At 46.1% G+C, this 20,078-nt stretch overlaps 1 pseudogene; it reads right to left on the reverse strand.

Annotated features, from left to right (window-relative positions):
- Positions 1-2,848: 2,848 nt before the first annotated feature.
- LOC139372283 (partitioning defective 3 homolog B-like) overlaps positions 2,849-20,078 on the reverse strand; it is a 201,501-nt pseudogene continuing 184,271 nt past the window's right edge.

Raw genomic sequence — 20,078 nt, forward strand, 5'->3', positions numbered from 1 at the left:
TGGGTATTACTGACGGTGGCTCCTGATAGTGGCTAATATTTAACATGATACAAATTGTAAAATAAAATGGTATAATTATATATTATATAATTAAAACATTTTTTAAAGTGCATACATCAACTCGGCAGATTCAACCCTACATAAACCTATAGTTTCCAAATTGCATACTGTGCATTATGAGGGCACACAATACAATTTTTGAATAACTGCATAGCTATTTATAGCCTACTTCACTGAGGAAAATGGGCCACAATACATATGTTATTCATGTTCTCCTCGTGCGTCAAGGTCAGAATACATCTGTAGACGCACCTCAAACACACCTTTATTTCTTAGATCTCCACCCAAAATGAATAGCGTGTGAACAGCATGCTATTCTCATGCTTAAGTTCAAGGTCAGAATGCGCATAGAGAAGTGCATTAAAGGGAATTACGTTCCATTTACGCACGCTTAAACTCGAGTTAGAATTGGCCCCAATATGCCCTACTGGCCCTGGTCAAAAGCAATGCACCATGTAGAAAATAGGGTGCCATTTGGGATGAAATCTGAAACACACTGACTGGCCTCGGCGGTAATTAAACACTAACTGATAAAATGAGCTCTCAACAGATTCTAATTATCCTAATTTCAACCTCTAATTCCACCAATCAGCCAGATCTTCCTTTTCCGTGGGAGCAAATTGGGAGGTAATCACTTCAGCACAGAGATCTCCTCAGTCTTAATTGTTGAGGGTGATTCAGTCTTTATCAGCAGTAAGACTGGGTCTACGTCCCAAATTGCACCCTATTCCCTAAATAGTGCAATACTTTGACTAGAGCCCTATGAGCTGGTCCAATGGGCCCTGGTCAAAATTATGGCACTATGTAGGGAATAGGGTGCCATTTGGGAAGCAGCCTGGGCCTCTCTGTTATCGTAGAGGGCTAATTTATCTCAAATGGGAAAGCTAAACTGGGTTGAAAATCTTAATGAATCATTTGGGCGAGATGAGTCATCATGTTGGTGACTCATAATCAGGACAATTTGAATAACTTTGCAATTTCATCATCCTGTAAAATGAGACAGCTAAATTGGTGAACAATAAATTAATTAATCTTGGCACATTGTATATGATCATTTACAATGTCTATTTCATGCACGGCATAATATAAAAACATGCATTTACAAACAAAGGTTAAAATGTATCGTCATCAACGTACAATATGACATGATATGGTCAGCGTTGTGATTTTTTACCATCACACAAGGGAAATTTATTTAATTTATTTTACCTTTATTTTATTAGGCAAGTCAGTTAAGAACCAATTCTTATTTTCAATGACGGCCTAGGAACAGTGGGTTAACCGCCTTGAAATGAGATCAATGGCGAGAAAGGATAATAATCCCGGTGCATATGAGTAACATGTTTAAGTGTCTCTCTTAGGCCTTCATCACTGGGAGACTGTGGCTGTGCCCCAAATGGCACCGTGTTCCCTATGTGGTGCACTACTTCTGACCAGGGTTCATAAGGCTATGGACACAGCCCATTAGGGTCCTGCTCAAAAGTGCGGTATATAGGGAATAGGGTGCCATTCGGGACACAGCCCATGTGATGAATAAATATAGTTAGTCAACACAGAGCATACATTTTAATTTGTTCAACAGTGTCTTTATGATAACATAACTTAAATTTGACACAGCCGTTTAAATCATAAACACAACACACATTATACTTTACTTAAAAAAGCAACATTATGGGCAGCAGAAAGTCCACATCTAAAAAGGCGGATGGAAGGGACACGGCAAGCGGGCAAAAATGCTTTGATGTGGACTTCATTTCCTGTTCCCTACTTCCTGTTCCTCTGACCTTGTTTCTTAGGATCAACTTCCTGTCCAGTGTCAACTTCTTGTCCAGTTGTCTTCCGTTATCTCGGGAATAGGGTGCCTTTTGAGTCGAAACCCTAACTTCACCATCCCTGGCCTCTCACTGTTGTTCCAGAAGGGGAGGGGCCTGTTTTTAACCCTGCAAGAGTTTGGCTGGTATTCAATTAAAAGTCTCTTTCCAATCTGTACATTATGTCTACCGCCAGTCATTCTGGACGCCTGTGAATCAAAAATACATATTTTACATCCCCACACATGCATGAAGAAACACACATTTCTAAACATGTCTCTCTATACATACTGTACATTCATTACACATATAGACCTTTACTGCTTCTAAAACATGTCAGCAGCTGAGAGGAGTGTTCTGATGATGGCCTGGTCCATAAACCACACCTTCCAAATGGCAGCCTATTCCCTACATAGTGCACTACTTTTGACCTGGTCAAAAGAAGTGCACTAGAAAGGGAATAAAGTGCCATTTGGGACAAAACCCTTCCCAAATGGCACTTTATTCCCTACATAGTGCACTACTTTTGACCTGGTCAAAAGAAGTGTACTAGAAAGGGAATAAAGTGCCATTTGGGACAAAACCCTTCCCCTACTGCTTTGATGTTTGTAGATCTCAAAGACCTGGATAGGTGTAAGCAGTATGGCTCACGCCCATTGGACGTCTAGTTGGAGCCGTATTATTTACACCAATCTGATTCCTTCAGATTTGCAGACACCAAATGAGGTAGGGGGGCGAGGATGTTTTCAGACATGGGGGCTGTAGAGAAGTAATGAGTGGGTCTGATTTAGGGTTGGAGTAATCAGTAATCTTTCCAAAATTCCAAGGTTTTCCAAAAATCCTGGTTGGAAGATTTCAGGAATCAAGAAGAAATATGGCAGAAACTCGGGAATCTTCCAACTGGGATTTTCCCGGAAAATCTGGGGAATGTTACCAGAATTCTGCAATCCCAGTCTGAGTCCATCTAGCTATGGCACCTACACCGCTCCGATCATGCTGTTCTTCTGGCCTGGGTCTGGCTGCCTGCCGTCCCTGTAGCCGCCGCCGTAGCGCTCAGGGCTGGCGTCACGGTAACCGTCCTTGCCCACTGTCTCGTAGTGGGGGGCACAGGTGCCTGGTGAGGGGGGCACATCCTGGTGCTGGTCAGCCCGGTGGGGCGAGGATGGGTAGTACCTGGGGTCCACCTGTGGTGGCCCAGGGGGCTGGCTGGAGGGGCGGGGCCTCTTTAGGGGGGTAGTAGTTGCCTCGGCCGGGGTAACCAGGTGCTGTCCTAGACTGGGTGGGGTAGTCATTCGGATCCACTCTCCTGCGACACACACACACACACACACGCACACACACAGAGGACAGCATCATATTAGAGAGTGTAGACATTTATTTTCCATTTCCCCCCCCCCCAGTCAACTTGTGTGTGTGCATAAGCTTGTGTGTAAATGCACATATCTGATTGAGTGTGTGAGTGTGTGTGACCCGGGGGGGTAGCGCAGTAAGGAGGCTGCAGGCAGCTGGGTGTATCTGATTCCCTCCCAGTGACTGTGGGGTGATTAGGGGACTAAGCTCCTGGGGTAAGGAGACACGTAGGGCGACTCACAGAGGCAGGATGGATCACCTTTCACAGCCACATCCACATTTTTCCCTGCTCACGCTCTGCCCTGCCTGGGCTAAGTTACACACACAGCCAACAACCAGAACCAAATCCCAAAACTAGGCCTTCTCCCAGGTCAGATAGAGGTGATAGAGTGGAAACTGCACTGGTAAATTCCCTGCACATTTTCATACATGTGTTTGTGATACCAACATGCTTTGCTTTGCTTTGCTTTACTTTACACACACACACACACACACACACACACACACACACACACACACATAAGCATTACACACATGACCACATCCCACCCGCCAGCTCTACATCCTCTGAGGACAATAAATGTCGATCTATTCATCAATCCAGCCATCCCTCAATCTCTGGATGGAGAGACGGATAAAGGGATAGATTAATAGATGTGATGCTGTGAAAGGGTCATTTCGGGGGCATATTTGGCCTGTGTAAGCTGGTGGAAAGATGTTTAGGCTAGTGGGAAAATGGAGAAGGATGTGGAGGTGAAAGCCTGTTTGGAGGCCTTGAGCTGGGGTGAAGGCTCAGGTGCTCTCCCCTCCCTCAAAACCCCCGCTGGCCAGCTGCTAATCACTAGTTATGAAACATCTGGCTTTCATTTCTCTCTCCACTTCTTTCTCACTCTCCATCTCTCGCTCCCTTTCTCTCCCTGCTTATCCCTTCTCTGGGCCCTTAGTGAGATCATAGGGCCCCCGGTGCTGAATGATAAGGGACCACCTGTCCGTGTTTGGGTGGTCAAGTCTACATAAACCACATGCTGTTGATATCTGGCATGCCTAGCCCACTGCCCCACACACCACAGAGATCTCCCAAGGGAAGCACATACACAACATGTTATGGCGCACAGTCAACAGGTGCAGAGCTGTCACACTGAGCACGCCTGTGAGTGGACAGTGAGAGCTCTACTCTCACTAACTCTAGGAGAGATAGAGACAGAGAGAAGGGCGCAAAGAGGGCTTTTAAACTCCATGCATACATGTGAGTGTATAGGTGATTATGGGTGTATCTAAATGCATGTCAGTATAATGGATGTGTGTGTGTATGTATATGTACGTGTGTGTGTGCATGTTTGTGAGTGAGTGTATGCGAGTATGTGTAAGGGGTGTAATACACACTATATACACAAAAGTATGTGGACACCACTTCAAATGAGTGAATTCAGCTATTTCAGCCACACCTGTTGCTGACAGGTGTATAAAATTCAGCACACAGCCATGCAATCTCCATAGACAAACACTGGCAATAGAATGGCCTTACTGAAGAGCTCATGGTTTCCATGATCGAGCAGCCACACACAAGCCTAAGATCACCATGCGCAACGCCAAGCGTCGGCTGGAGTGGTGTAAAGCTCACTGCCATTTGACTCTGGAGCAGTAGAAACACATTCTCTGGAGATGAATCATGCTTCACCATCTGGCAGTCCGATGCCAGGAGAACACTACCTGCCTGAATGCAACTGTAAAGTTTGGTGGAGGAGGAATAATGGTCTGAGGCTGTTTTTCCATGGTTCGGTCTAGGCCCCTTAGTTCCAGTGAAGGGAGATCTTAACGCTACAGCATACAATGACATTCTAGACGATTCTGTGCTTTGTGGCAACAGTGCACAAAGCAAGGTCCATACAAAAATGGTTTGTCGAGATCAGTGTGGAAGAACTTGACTGGCCTGCACAGAGCACTGACCTCAACCCCGTCAAAGACCTTTGGAATGAATAGGAACGCCGACTGGGAGCCAGGCCTAATCGCCCAACATCATTCTCTTGTGGCTGAATGGAAGCAGCAATGTTCCAACATCTAGTGGAAAGCCTTCCCAGAAGAGTGGAGGCTATTATAGCAGCAAAGGGCGGACAAATTCTGATTTTGGAATGAGACGTTCGATGAGCAGGTGTCCACATACTTTTGGTCATGTAATACAACCTGACAGAGGGAAGTGTGATCCTATCCACATGGGCCAAGTGAACGCTACTAATAACATGTCATGTAATAAATCAGACTCACACCTCTCAACTGTCAACACTATGGCTGCATCCCAAATAGCACCCTATTCGCTATATTGCGCACTACTTTTGATCAGGGACCATAAGGCTCTGGTCAAAAGTAGTGCACCATGTAGGGTATAGGGTGCTACTTACATTTTGGGACAAGCTACACCATGCAAACAGCCCTTGAGATGTGGCCTGAAAACGGGGAGATGGTGCATGTGGTGTGTGTTTATGTGGTCTGTGTGTCTCTATGTGGCGTGTTGTGTGTGTTATGTGTATGCGTCTATGCGCTGTGCATTTGTGTGTGCGCAATGACATTTGGGCATAGTTTCCACCTTACGACAAGGTTTAATTTGGCCCTGGTGAGTGAGGGGGGACTATTTGCACCTGCCCAAGGAAACGGAAGGAACATTAGGCTCTGTGGTTCTTACCTGACCCTCAATAAACTCCATTGGTGTGAGGGAACACAGCTGGTAGATAGCAGCCATGGAGGCCAACGAGGGGTTGCTTGGAGGGGATCTAACCCATTCTCTGGAGGGTCCATAGCACTTACTGACAATCTGCATACGTGTGTGTGTGTATACGTGCGAGTTTTCAGTTTGTGCTATGGACTTTCCAAAACAACGGACAGACAGAGGGACACACACACACACACACACACACACACACACACACACACACACACACACACACACACACACACACACACACACACACACACACACACACACACACACACACACACACACACACCCACACACACACACACACACACACACAGAGTGCTAAAAACAGGCCAGACCAGGCTGATTTCACATTAAAGGGATACTTTCAGGATTTTAGCAATGCAGTCTTTAATCTACTTCCCCAGAACTAGACACCCATAGATTTTCATTCATTGCGCTAGTCGCAAAACTACCTCTGACTTCATTCATACTGGGCGCAGAGACATACAAATGGTATCCACGAGTTCATCTGACTCTGGAGAAGTAGTCATTGTCAAAATCCCAAAGTATCCCTTTAAAGGAAAACCATTAGGCTACAATGGAGAGAGGTTATTTGTGTTAATGAAACCAACCTAAATAAACATTGGGGAGAGGGCTTTCACACAGACATGCATGCACACACCCACACACAAAATGTCTCTGTGTTCTCCATCACTCTGTCTACTCTATAGTGAGTACAGTATGAATTACACTTTGCAGCACTGTATCCCACTGAGACCTTTACACAGGAGTAACACGCACTAAAATGAGACTGAATAATACCAACAATTCTATCAGATATCCTGGTGGCGAATTACTAAGTGGCCATCTGTAAAGTAAAAATAAACATTCCAGATGTAACTACTGGTACTTCAACTGGTTCAGATCTAAAATACAGTGTCAGCCTTGAATAGATCTTTCCGTCTGTTTTGTGACTTCACTGGTCAGCGGTCAAAGACCTCACTCACTCAGTCTCTCTCAAAGTGTGTGTTTATCCTTTGTTTTATTTATAAATCCATGATTTAATTTTCCATAAATGCTTGTGCCTGCCTCGGTGTCTGTCGGAGAGGGAGAGACCGAAAGAGGGAGACAGTAGGAGTGCTGATCTAGAATCAGTTCACCCATGTAATTTCTTCCATTGTGATCATAAGGCACTCCTACTCTGAGACGCTTGATACATACAGCAAGGAGCGTCGTGAATGAGGAAGCCGGTACGGAAAGTCTGCGTTTGGGTCTGAGAAACCTAAAAGGACTTAGCATACCAATAAAAAGGTCAATGAATTGAAATGATCTGAATTGAAACGAAAAGTAAGGGATGAGATTAGTGAGAGACCAACGCTCATGTGCTGATCAAACATTTACCCAGCATGCACCTGTTTAAGCAACATACAGTGCTGACGTGGCCATCTGTCGTAGAGCGAAGCCATGCTCACAAGGGAGAAAACGCACACCAACACACACAGCTCCAATCACGGATCATTAGGAGGAGAGAAGAGACCACAGATCAGCGTGTCGGAGATAGGTGCCGTGGAACAAAACTACTGAGCTGAGACCAGGGAAGGTTAAACAGAGTGTATGTGTGGTCAGACTGGTCCTCATGTCTTCAAGAGTAGCGTAGCCTTGCACTTTGTGAAGACATTTACATTACAACAGTAGCTCTGGAGTTAAATGTGCCATTCAGACCCCCCACACACACACGCACACACACACACACTTCTGCAGACCCCAATTGATGAGGGTAATATCAGTCCTCCATCTGAAGCACTGGCCACCGGCTGCACATTAATCACGCAATTATCAGCCCAGCGACCACTGTTCACGCACACAACCTCGGCTTAGCGGCCTAATCCAATCACCTATGGGGTCATGGGCCGTTCAGACTGGATAACCTGGGGCTGAGCCGTGGAGCCCATGACCCAGTGCTTCAGAACAGTAATGACCTTAATGTGCTCCATATGGGGTAGAATGAGTGTGTGTTTTACCCCTCCCTCCCTTCCTCTGCCTCCCCCCGAGCACTAACACCTCAGTCTAGGGAAAAGCTGATCCCCACTACAGGAGCCGGGGTTGGGATGGGGAGAATAGAGGGGTACCACCATTCCCCCCTAAGGCACTGGACTTTCCAGACGTGCAGCCCCAGCCGCATCCCCAGCAAGTGCAGGCTCCTTCCTCACAAAAGACAGGCCAAATGTATGCTAATGGAACACAGCCGCACAGCAGAGACACACTCATTTGTGAGGAAATGACTCTCAATGAGCTGGGCCCGGGGGGGGGGATCTCGCACAAAGTTCAGCTTGGTTTGAAAAACACATTTATTTCACTTCCCTCTCGATTCCTCTCTCCATATCGCTCTCCCTCCTTCTGTATTATTTCCCCTCAAAAAACCCAGAAATTATACCCCCCCCCAATCTCTCGCTCTTTGTTTTGTCAAATTCCTGGAATAAATGTAGGTCCCCCGTCTTGGTATTGACGCTTCGGGGAGATGTAGTGTTTCTGGGGTACAGGGCTCGTTTCATCCTCGAGTGAACATCTAAAACAAGAGAGCAAACATATAAGATTTGGAATGACTCATTCGGAGGCAGCGCGCGGCGCTTTCCTCCCTCTTTGTTTTGGTGCTGAAGACGTGCTGCTCCCCACCAGCGGTTGAATGTTCTGTCACTCTGTGTACCGTCGTCTCACACAGAGACTTGAACAAAGGCTTGTGGGGTTGACACCTCTAACTAAAATCCGAAGAGAGGGCTAAGCGACAGCTCGGACATTCCCGGTCGAGTGTGAGTAACCATAATTTACCTCGTCTGAGACATGTGTTAGCATAAGCTTAGCATTAGCTCAGGAAGGGCCTACATGCAGAAAGCCTTAGGCTTTAGCTTACAGTCCAGACCTAGTCAGGAACACTGCTCCTTTCAGTGGATGCTCTGTTCAGTTTTAGTACATCTCAGTCAGCGTGGCTCCACTCCCTTCTCCTTGGTGCCCCTCATGTCAGCCGGAGCAATAACCCGTGAAATGACAGCTCTCTCCGCACCACTCCACTGTGTGCTCTGGTTGTCTCCCAGGCCCACCACACTCCTGGTTAGCGCTGGGGGACTTTAACACAGCAGAGTGTGTGTGTGTGTGTTGGGGGGGGGTGGGGGTGTGAGTCAGTATGTGTACAGCAGGTACTAAGTCTACATGTGTGCACGTGTGTAAGTGCCATCTGACATGAGGATGTTGAGTCAGATGGAGAGAGAAACGTAGTAAGTGTTATATAATATAATGTATGTCATTTAGCAGACCCTTGATTCAAAGCGACTGACAGTAGAGCATGCATACATTTCCGTATGGGTGGTCCCAGTTGGAATCGAACCTGCGACTTTGGCATTGGGCCGTGCTACGCTAACAGAGCTGCACAGAACCGCATCATGCTCATGCATAATCTAGGTGGACCTTTGTGGCGCAGAGAAAGGATCCATCCCCCGTCTATTCTTCGTCTCCCAGGAGCTGATCAGGGCTACTCCCGGGATGAGGAGGCTTTCCCAAGGCAAACACTCCAGATTTAATTATAAGCTCTAAAGAGGATTACTCTCTCTGCTGCCGTGTGTGTGTGTGTGTGTGTGTGTGTGTATTGTATTGATGGTGGCCTAAAACAGATAAGAAGACAGACAGACACACAGACAGACAGACGTGCATGCACACACACGCCAAGGTTGGGCTCAATTCAAATTGAAGGCAGTCAATTCAGGAAGTGATTTGAAATACAAATTCAGAAATGTAAAAAACTTTTCAAATAAACAGCAATTTATTGAGAAGTCACTGAAAATAACAAATGCCTTCTTTACGATTATTGAATTGTAATTCAAATGTACTTCCTGAAATGAACCTACCTGGAGTGGGCTGCGTACTGTCGCTCCTCGTCCTCATAGCAGGGTCCTGGGCGGGTATCAGGTCCTCTCATAGCCATCTGTGGAGGAGAGGGGCACATAATGGTTAATATCATTACTACACATCTGTCTGTCTGTCTGCCTGTCTCTCTCTCTCCACCCCCCACCATCACTAGCTAAGCCGGCTTAATGTTAAGGTTCATATTAGGGTTAGCGTTAGCTATAAGGGTTAATAATGGTTAGACGTAGCTGTAGCCTACAGTCACGTGAGAGAGGACAAATAATGTTATTACAAATACATGCCCGTCTACCCCCACCGTCTCAGAATGGCTTAGTGGTAGGGAAGGGCTTTACAGTGTGACCATTTTACTCGCATATGCGCCTAAATATTTTGTGATTTTGTGATCCTAGTTTTGTGACACTATAAGTATTCATATATCACACACACACACACACACACACACACACACACACACACACACACACACACACACACACACACACACACACACACACACACACACACACACACACACACACACACACACACACACACACACACACACACACACACACACACACACACACACACACAGTTTTTGGACAGTGGGTTGAACATTGCACTCCAAAACACCTTGATAACTGGCTGATTCCCTGATGTCTTGCTCACGTTTAAGGCTTCCAGGACCAGAGGCAGTCATGCAACTCCACAACATTATTGAACCTCTAATGTTTGATTGTCGGGAGAGTGTTCTTTTCTTTGAATGCTTTTTTGGTTGTTGGTAGCTCTGGGGTGCCAATAATTGAAATTAAAATCGTAAACAAAAATGTAACTGGTTCTGCAATGTTGAAAATCCAATAAGGTGTGGAGACCAAACCTTTTTTCAACTTATTTTAGAATAAATGAGGAATTATTTAACAAAAGTGCAAGGGTGCCAATATACTGTTTTTGGCTGCAACTGTAGCTAGCTACGACAAGGCTTTCCTAATCATACCACCATACCCATCACTCTCATCTGAAAATGAATGTAGAAAAGGAAATGGGGATGCCTAGTCAGTTGTACAACTGAATGCATTCAACTGAAATGTGTCTTCCACATTTAACCCAACCCCTCTGAATCAGAGAGGTGGCGGTAACAGAGGGTTAACTGCCTTGTTCAGGGGCAGAACGACACATTTTTACCTCGTCAGCTCGGGGATCCCATCCAGCAACATTCCGGTTACTGGCCCAACGCTCTAACCACTAGGCTACCCGCCAACCCTCCATGTCTCGAGCTAGACAGAAACCATGAGCATAAACCACATTATGCCGAGGGGTAGGCCATGTGGGTATTGAGTATTGAGCCGCTCAATCTTTGTGTGAAGGTTAAAGGCATTATGCAAAGAGGTGCGGGGTAATGGCTGTCGTCGCTGTGTGCCATTTGTCTCGTCGGCCATGTTCCAAATGGCACCCTATTCCTTACATAGTGCACTACTTTTGAACAGTGCCCTACGAGCTGGTACTATGGGCCCAGGTCAAAAGTAATGCACTATAGGGAATAAGGTGCTATTTGGGACGAAGCCAGGGAGAGCGGGAAGCCGGGGGCCAGGGTTCAGGTTAGAGCCGCTCGGTTGCATGTTAAGTTTGGTCATATGTGTCTCTGGGGAAGAAGGAGAGATGGAGGAGAGAGGGAGAGAAAGGATGAGAGGAAGAGAGAGAGAGTGAAAGGGGGGATAGGAGGGGAGAGAGAAGCAAAGAAAGAGAAGAGCAAAAGAGTGGGAGAGAAAGTGGGGGAGAGAAAGCGGGGGAGAGACAGGGAGACAAAGACAGAGAGACAGACAGAGAGAAGGAAAGAAGGAGAGACAGGGGAGGGGAGGCAGGGGAGGGAGAGACAGGGGAGGGAGAGACAGAGAGAAGGAAAGAGGGAGAGACAGGGGAGGGAGAGAAAGGGGAGGGAGAGACAGGGAGACAAAGAGAGAGACAGACAGAGAGAAGGAAAGAGGGAGAGACAGGGGAGGGAGAGACAGGGGAGGGAGAGACAGAGAGAAGGAAAGAGGGAGAGACAAGGGAGGGAGAGACAGGGAGACAAAGAGAGCGACAGACAGAGAGAAGGAAAGAGGGAGAGAAAGAAAGACAACGAGAGAATGTCAGCATAGAGAGCCAAAATCCACTCCAAACATTTTAGTAACAGAGTTGGATGGGTGAATTTGATCATCGGCCAGTGGACTACTAGTGGACTATCAAACAAGAATATAAAATTATGTACTTTATCATTTTGTTCATGTTGTAGCTATCGAGCAGGTTACTGTCAGTCTATGAATAGTGACCAGAAAAGAGTGTCTGCCGAAAGGCCTCCACTCCTCTAGGGTGGTGGTGGTTAACACTTCCTGGAGTCTGACCCCCTCAACCTCCATCCCAAGCATAACTTATCACCATGGCAACGGGGTAGAGTATACATCTTTTGGACACAAAACAGAGAAGATCATATTAAATTCTGTTTCCTATTAAACTCATGCACATTTTGGTTATGAGCCTGGTGATGTCGTGTAAGTGTAAGTGTATGTGTGTGTGTGTCTGTGTGTGTGTTGCTGTGGATCGCAGAGGCAGTGTTAATGTGTTCTACAGGCAGGGTAGCTTACAGAGGACCAGCCTTTCTCTGGACACACTAAGCAGCTGAGGCCAGGCCACATGCAGCCCATGGGGCATTGTGAGAGGTTGGGGTTTCCCTCCTGCACTGAGAAAGTTAAGTGCGCCATGTGGCAACCCACTCTTCCCACCATGGACGACCCTTATGTCGTATGAAATGAAAACTACAGACTGCCGGACTACTTTCCCTCACAGTAAAAGACAAACGTCACAGCCAAATGGAGAACCACACAGTAAGAACACAGGCTTTTGAGCAAAGGACGAGTTGATTTTCAAGCTCGAAAATCACCCTCTCTCGCTCGTTTTCCCCAGAAAACTAAGCGTCTGGAGTGCCACTAAGTGTGCCGCAAAAACACACCAATCAAGTAGTTAAAGCCAGCTGTCGCATTCATCAAAAATACTGTGCATATACAGGAAATGAGTTTCCTGGAGCACTTCACTCCCCTAAGCAATTTACAGTCACGTGCGTACAATAAGCCTCAAGCGAGGGCCTGAATGTCTTGACATAAAATACGAGGAATGCTTTCATGGTAAAACGGAGGTACGAGAGGAAAAAATAATAATATTCTGAGCCCCTCTCTTTTTGAACAGAGTAATTGCTTGTGTTCTCTCTGCCATCCATCCATCTCTGATGCTAATTAGCCGCATCTCTCAGTGAGGAATCGCAGCCTGGCACTCCCCCCCCCCCCCCCCCCCCCCCCCCCCCCCTGGCAGCGGACGTGTCCGCCTGCAGTCGGCTGGCATGATGCAGCGGCGGGCGAGATCCATCCAATATCTGCACTTCCTCGTAATTTTCCGTAATGAGATTCCATTGATTTCCGCTCGGGAAACAAACTGGCACTGAGGGAACAGTTTTAGCCGTGGCAGGAGGGTGGGGGCTTTCAGGGGGACTGAAGTCTCAAACTGTGTTACTTTGTTCAAACTGTGTTTCACAAAACTCACACTGTGTCTCGCTACTAACTCAAACTGTGCTCATGGTGCTCTTGGTGTTTCGTAAAACAAACAAACTGTACTCAGTCAGTCTCTAAATCTCACTCTGCGGATCTCTCCCTTATGTCTGGCCCTACATTACGTGTGGTATTGGTCTGTTTGACGCTTCACTGCTACAGCCCCCCCCCCAATGTCCCCTAAACACTCCCAGAGCTCGTTAGCAGCAGATGGTAAGACTGGCTCATTTGGGGCCTAGTCATGCCTCCCCTTACAGCCATGTAAGGTTACTTCCAAACCGAGTGGAGTGGAGAGCTAGCTTGATCAGTGCAAGTACATGGTACAATCTGCCTGTTTTGTATTAACTTGTTTTGGGAAATTGGGGTGGGATGGTGGGTAAAGGGGTAGGGTGAGGTTCAGGCATTTACATATAAACATATTTGTAGCCCTTGGGGTGTGCGCTGTCCAATTGGCCTCTGATTGACTTGTAACTTTTCAACGACACGGTTGGCCAAAGAAGCCCTCCCCCCTGGAGAGCTACGTAGGTGCATGGTTTTAGTTCAATCCTGTTGTATCACACTGGTTTGGATACCAGTCATCAAGGTCCCGGTGAGCAACTGATTAGGAGAATCAGGTGTGCTAGATTAGGGTTGGAGCAAAAGCCTGCAGGAGGGAGATCTCCAGGAGGAAGTATTGGCACAACTGTGGGTTTGAGTGGTGTTCTCCACATGCTCAGGGTTACAACTGAGTTGGTAGGGGTGTGAGGAAAATCCACAAACGGTCTGGCCAATGATTTTGGTGGAGGTGATGAGGAATTGGGGTATTTCCCCCTGCCTGGCTCCAGGTGAGCTGCAGCATCGGATCTCCCATCTATTTAAAATGTTACGGTGCGTTTTCTCACAGCGCGTGTGTTTGTGAGAGGAAAATGTCCCCCATAGTCTAGACACACAGAGTGCTTCCAGTACTATGAGCATTACATTATTCTGTCAAGTCATGGCAGCATGCACACCCAGGGAGCCTGCCAACATCAAAGATGGGAAATTATGACCTCAACACACACACACACACACACTAAAAATAAAATAAAAACTGAGGGAAAGGTGATGAGGTGATGTGTCCCAACCCAAGCGAAGGCGAGAGTGTGGGGAATCGGGATTGTGTTCGATTGCAGTTTAAACTGCAAACAGATCACACACACTCTCCTGTTGGTCAAAGACAAGCTTTCGAGCCTCGTGATAAAGGGGCCCAAATCAGTCCCGTTAGCCTTCGTCGGAGAGATAACCTAGTCTGGACTGTGCTCACGGAATTCAGAATGAATAGACATAAAACAAAGAGAAGAAGTGAAGCGCTTTGTGTCAGGGGTGAGGGGTCAGGGGATGAGGAGGCGGCGCGGGGGAACGAGGACGGAGAGGAGAGGGGTTCCGTGTTCGGAATGACTCATTATGACTTTGAAAAGCGTGGAGGAAAACTCTGGAGAGAACTGATGCGACACCTTAAAAATGTGTGTGTGTATTGCACATTACATGTAAGGTGTTTGCAAACACATTCATCAAAGAAACATCAGAGCGGACAGGAGAAAAGGCAATATCAAAAGCCATTCCAAAGACAACGGGGAGGTAAGCTAGCTAAGCCACCAACGAAACTTAGAAACAAAACAGAATAAAGAAGCTGATGACACATTGAGGGTTGAAGATGACTCTAGTCTCTAGATGCTGATCTAAGGTCAATTTGTCATTATACCCTCTTATGGTTATATTTTAATTTCACCTTTATTTAACCAGGTAGGCCAGTTGAGAACAAGTTCTCATTTACAACTGTGACCTGGCCAAGATAAAGCAAAGCAGTGTGACAAAACAACAGAGTTAAACAAACAAACGTAAAGTCAATAACACAATAGAAAAATCTATGTACAGTTTGTGCAAATGTAGAAGATTAGGGAGGTAAGGCAATAAATAGACCATAGAGGTGAAATAATTACAATTTAGCATTAACACTGGAGCGAGAGATGTGCAGATGACGATGTGCAAGCAGAGATACTGGGGTGCAAAAGAGCAAGAAGATAAATAACAATATGGGGATGAGGTAGTTGGTTGTGCTATTTACAGATTGGCTGTGTACATGTACAGTGATGGGTAAGCTGTTCTGACAGCTGATGCTTAAAGTTAGAGGGAGACATAAGTCTCCAGCTTCAGTGATTGGGTGTGGTGGGTAGTATATGGGGCTTTGGTGACAAAACAGATGGCACTGTGATAGCAAACTGGATGTAGTCTGAGTATACAGTTGGAGGCTATTTTGTAAATGACATCGCCGAAGTCAAGGATCGGTAGGATAGTCAGTTTTACGAGTGTATGCTTGGCAGCATGAGTGAAGGAGGCTTTGGTGCAATATAAGAAGTCGATTCTAGATTTAATTTTGGATTGGAGATGCTTAATGTGAGTCTGGAAGGAGAGTTTACAGTCTAACCAGACACCTGGGAATTTGTAGTTGTCCACATATTCTAAGTCAGAACCGTCTAGAGTAGAGATCGACCGATTAATCGGAATGGCCGATTAATTAGGGCCGATTTCAAGTTTTCATAACAATCGGAAATCGCTATTTTTGGGCACCGATTTTTTACTTATTGTTTTTTTGTATACCTTTATTTAACTAGGCAAGTCAGTTAAAAACACATTCTTATTTTCAATGACAGCCTAGGAACGGTGGGTTAACTGCCTCGTTCGGGGGCAGAACGACAGATTTTCACCTTGTCAGCTCGGGGGATCCAATCTTGCAAGTTTAAAGTTAACTGGTCCATCGCAATAACGACCTGCTTCTCTCGTCGCACTCCACAAGGAGACTGCCTGTTACTGATGATATTACTAGATATTATCTAGCGTGTCCTGCATTGCATATAATCTGACTGAGCATACAAGCATACAATTATCTAAGTATCTGACTGAGCGGTGGTAGGCAGAAGCAGGCGCATAAACATTAATTCAAACAGCACTTTTGTGCGTTTTTCCAGCAGCTCTTCGGCGTGCGTCATGCATTGCGCTGTTTATGACTTCAAGCCTATCAACTCCCGAGATGAGGCTGGTGTAACCGAAGTGAAATGGCTAGCTTGTTAACGCGCGCTAATAGCGTTTCAAACGCCACTCGCTCTGAGCCTTCTAGTAGTTGTTCCCCTTGCTCAGCATGGGTAACGCTGCTTCGAAGGTGGCTGTTGTCATAGTGTTGCTGGTTCGAGCCCAGGGAGGAGCGAGGAGAGGGACGGAAGCTATACTGTTACAATGGCAATACTAAAGTGCCTATAAGAACATCCAATAGTCAAAGGTTAATGAAATACAAATGGTATAGAGGGAAATCGTCCTATAATTCCTATAATAACTACAACCTAAACCTTCTTACCTGGGAATATTGAAGACTCATGTTAAAAGGAACCACCAGCTTTCATATGTTCTCATGTTCTGAGCAAGGAACTTAAACGTTAGCTTTCTTACATAGCACATAATGCACTTTTACTTTCTTCTCCAACACTTTGGTTTTGCATTATTTAAACCAAATTGAACATGTTTCATTATTTACTTGAGGTTAAATTGATTTTATTGATGTATTATATTAAGTTAAAATAAGTGTTCATTCAGTATTGTTGTAATTGTCATTATTACAAATAAATAAATAAAAATCGTCCGATTAATCGGTATCGGGTTTTTGGTCCTCCTATAATCTGTATCGGCGTTGAAAAATCATAAATCGGTCGACCTCTACTGAATAGTATTACAGAATTCCAGCTATGTCTGCAGTAGATTGCAACTCCGCCCCCTATGGCAGTTCTATTTTGTTCGTAAAATGTTGTAGTTGGGGATGGAAATGTCAAGATTTTTGGTGGCCTTCCTAAACCAGGATTCACAGGACACAGCTAGGACATTAGGATTGGCGGAGCGTGCTAAAGCAGTGAATAAAACAAACTTAGGGAGGAGGCTTCTGATGTTAACATGCATGAAACCAAGGCTTTTACGGTTACACAAGTCAACAAATGAGAGCGCCTGGGGAATGGGAGTGGTGCTGGGGGATGCAGGGCCTGGGTTAACCTCTACATCACCAGAGGAAGAGAGGAGGAGTAGGAAAAGGGTATGTCTAAAGGCTATAAGAACTGGTTGTCTAGTGCGTTGGAACAGAGAGTAAAAGGAGCAGATTTCTGGGCGTGGCAGAATAGATTCAAGGCATAATGTACAGGATGGTAGGATGTGAGTACAGTGGAGGTAAACCTAGGCATTGAGTGACGATGAGAGGTTTTGACTCTAGAGGCACCAGTTAAGCCAGATGAGGTCACTGCATGTGTGGCGGGTATGACAAAAGGACTATCTAAGGCATATTGATTGGGCAAGGCTGGGGGCTCTACAGTGAAATAAGACAATAATCACTAACCAAAACAGCAATAGACAAGGCATATTGACATCAGGGAGAGGCATGTGTATCCGCGTGATCATAGGGTCCAATGAACAGAAATAGGTGAGTCATGAAGCCGATTCAGGAGTCACTACTATGCTAGGTGAGCTGGAGACACGGCGATTCAGACAGCTAGCGGGCCGGGGCTAGCAGAAAGGCCTTCAGCGACGTCGCAACGGAAGAGCCTGCTGAAACCACCTTGGGCAATTACGTCGGCAGACCAGTCGTGATGGATCGGCGGGGCTCCGTGTCGGCAGTAAAAGGTCCAGGCCAATTGGCAAAAGAGGTATTGTAGCCCAAGAATTAGCTGGTGGACCTCTTCGGCTGGCCGGGAGATGGGCCTAGCTTGAGGCTAGCTCAAGACTAACTGGTGCTTGCTTCGGGACAGAGACGTTAGCCACTCGGTTTGCAGCTAGTTGGCTGCCATGATCCGTTGTAAAGGTTCAGAGCTTGCGGTAGGAATCCGGAGATGTGGTAGAGAAAAAGCAGTCCGATATGTTCCGTGTTGATATCGCGCTGTGTGGACTGGCAGGTATTGATCGAGTTGAGGCTGGCTGGTGTCCGAGTTAATGGTGAAGACCGATAGCAGTGGCTTACTGACTACTAGCTTGTTAGCTGGCTAGCTTCTGATGGGGTTCCGGTTCTAAAGTATAAAAATAGCAGATGCGTTGAAGGAGAGTATATTCAGTCCATAGATGGAAAGTGAGATTAAAATATACACCAAAAATATACGAAAAAAAAAATGAGGACAACGACATTTACATGGGACAGGACAAAACACATGTCCGACTGCTATACCATCTGGGAAACAACTAATTAGGGATGTGAGGGAAGAACACTGTGCATAGGTTTAACTTCAATCTCTAATGCTGCTCATCTGAGATGCAAGATCCCAGTCTCTCTTTGGCCAGACCCATTGGTCTCCAGTTCAATTAACATACACTACATGACCAAATGAACACCTGCTCGTCGAACATCTCATTCCAAAATCATGGGCATTAATATGGAGTTTGTCCCCTCTTTGCTGCTAAAACATCCTCTTCTGGGAAGGCTTTCCACTAGATGTTGAAACATTGCTGAAGGGACTTGCTTCCATTCAGTCACAAGAGCATTAGTGAGGTCGGGCACTGATGTCGGAGATTAGGCCTGGCTCGCAGTCGGAGTTCCTATTCATCCCAAAGGTGTTTGATGGGGTTGGGGTCAGGGCTCTGTGCAGGCCAGCCAAGTTCTTCCACCCCGATCTCGACAAACCATTTCTGTATGGATCTTGCTTTGTACACGGGGCCATTCACAGGAAAAAGCCTTCCGCAAACTGTTGCCACAAAGTTGGAAAGACAGAATCATCTAGAATGTCATTCTATGCTGTAGTGTTAAGATATCCCTTCACTTGAACTAAGGGGCCTAGCCCGAACCATGAAAAACAACCCAGACCATTATTTCTCCTCCACAAAACTTCACAGTTGGCAGTATGCCTTGGGGCAGATAGTGTTTTCCTGGCATCGGCCAGAAGGTGAAGCGTGATCCATCACGCTAGAGAACACGCTCCACTGCTCCAGAGTCCAATGTCAGCGAGTTTAACACTATTCCAGCCGACGCTTGGCATTGTGCATGGTGATCTTATGCTTGTATGAGACTGCTCGGCCATGGAAACCCATTTCATAAAGTTCCCGACAAACAGTTCTTGAGCTGACGTTGCTTCCAGAGGCAGTTTGGATGGGCACTCGGTAGTGAGCGTTGCAACCGAGGACAGACGATTTTTACGTGCAGAGCACTTCAGCACTCTGTGGTCCCATTCTGTGAGCTTGTGTGCCTACCACTTTGCGGCTGAGCCGTTGTTGCTCCTAGACATTTCCACCTTACAATAACAGCACTTACATTTGACCGTGGCAGCTCTAGCATGGGAGAAATGTGACAAACTGACTTATTTGAATGGTGGCATCTGATGACAGTGCCACATTGAAAGACAATGAGCTTTTCAGTATGGCCATTCTACTGCCAATGTTCGTCTATGCAGATTGCATGTCTGTGTGCTCAATGTGATACAGCTGTCACCAACGGGTGTGGCTGAAATAGCCGAATCCACTAATTTGAAGGGATGTCCACATTTTTAAATATATATAGTTTACCTCTGTCATTACGGAAAGCAAGCATCTCTTTCTCTCTCTCACCTCTCTAGCTCTCTGTCTAAATTCCTTTGTGTCATTCTCGTTCAGTCCAATCTCAGCTAAGCCTTAGATAAACACACGTGCACACACACACACGCGCATACGTACACACACAAACGCACACAA

This window comes from Oncorhynchus clarkii, chromosome 18 (assembly GCF_045791955.1).
Source record: "Oncorhynchus clarkii lewisi isolate Uvic-CL-2024 chromosome 18, UVic_Ocla_1.0, whole genome shotgun sequence".
Lineage (NCBI taxonomy): Eukaryota > Metazoa > Chordata > Actinopteri > Salmoniformes > Salmonidae > Oncorhynchus > Oncorhynchus clarkii.